The 1,552-nt window shown below is 42.4% G+C and overlaps 1 pseudogene across 1 annotated transcript; it reads left to right on the forward strand.

The window, feature by feature from the left end:
* Nucleotides 1-557: 557 nt before the first annotated feature.
* LOC308249427 (translationally-controlled tumor protein-like) lies at nucleotides 558-1,076 on the forward strand (annotated as a pseudogene). Its single transcript has one exon. The product of its transcript is annotated as a translationally-controlled tumor protein-like (transcript).
* The last annotated feature ends 476 nt before the right edge of the window (nucleotides 1,077-1,552 follow it).

Raw genomic sequence — 1,552 nt, forward strand, 5'->3', positions numbered from 1 at the left:
AATCCTAACGTTGGTTGGTGAGAGTCCAGCTTGGACCCCAGGACACCTGGCTCCCTGTCTAGGAGCCTTTGCACTTTCTCACTCTGTTTCCTGCCCACAGGTCTCCTCTTCCATGGCTATAGCCTGTGGCTGCTTTCATGCTCAGCAGCAGAGTTGAGTAGTTACAGCAGAAAACATATAATTCCCAAAGCCTACATTATTTACTGTCTGGCCCTTGACAGAAGAAGTTTGCCTATACCTGCCATACACAATTCATAAATGAATGAATGTGGCTGTGTTCCAATAAAACTTTATTTATAGACATTGAAATTTGAATTATATATCATCTTCAAGTTTCTCAAAATACTCTTAGTTTTTTTTCAAACTTTTAAAACGTAAAAACCATTCTTAGTTCATGGACTGTACAAAAACATGCAGCAGGCTGAACTTGACCTACAGGCTGTATAGTCTGTTGACCCCTGGTTTTAGCCCAGTTTCTGCTATTTGCAATGAAATACAACCTAACTGAGTCCATGCGCCTGCTAAGGCAGCACTGCCGTCTCCTTTTAGCCGCTATCATGACCATCTACCGGGACCTCATCAACCATGATGAAATGTTCTCCAATATCTACAAGATCCGGAAGATGGCAGACCGGCTGTGCCTGGAGGTAGAGGGGAAGATGGTCAGTAAGACAGAGGGTAACACTGATGAATCCCTTGTTGGTGGAAATGCCTCCACTGAAGGCTTGGAGGGCGAAGGTACCGAAAGCACAGCCATCACTGGTGTTGATATTGTCATGAGCCATCGTTTGCAGGAACCAGCTTCACAAAAGAAGCCTAGAAGAAGTGCATCAAAGATGACATGAACTCTATCGAAGGGAAACGTGAAGAACAGAGATCAGAAAGAGTTAAAGCCTCTTATGACAGGGGCTGCAGAACAAATCAAGCACATCCTTGCTAATTTCAAAAACTTACCAGTTCTCTGTTGGTGAGAACATGAATCCAGATGGCACGGTTGCTCTGCTGGACCACGGTGAGGATGGTGTGGGCCCATATTGATTTTCTTTAAGGATGGTCTGGAAATGGAAAAATGTTAACACATCTGGCAGTTTGGGTCTAACACCTGTCATCATAACTGGCTGCTGCTTGTCATCCACACACCAAGACGAGGACAAATGGGACTGATGTTATCTTGAGCTCTCATTTTTTGACCTTGATTGATTTGGAGTGGAGGCATTGTTTTTAAGAAAAAACATGTCATCTAAAAAAAAAAAAAAAGCATTTAAACTCAAAAAAAAAAAAAAGAGAAAGAAATACAACCTGATACAATAAAGTCATCATACATGTATTGATCGTCCACTATGCGGTAGCTATACAATGAGGAATAACATACAATCCCTTCCCTAAGGACCTCACAATCTACTTCTTGTTATGAACTACCCTGTGTCAAGCACTATATTAAGTGCTTTCCATGCATCTGCATATTTAATCCTCATGAGATTCCTAAGGGGTGGATACTGTGGTCACCCCCATTTCACAGGTGAGGAAAAGGTATGGGGATATCCCTATGGTG

This window comes from Plecotus auritus (assembly GCF_963455305.1).
Source record: "Plecotus auritus genome assembly, chromosome: 5".
Lineage (NCBI taxonomy): Eukaryota > Metazoa > Chordata > Mammalia > Chiroptera > Vespertilionidae > Plecotus > Plecotus auritus.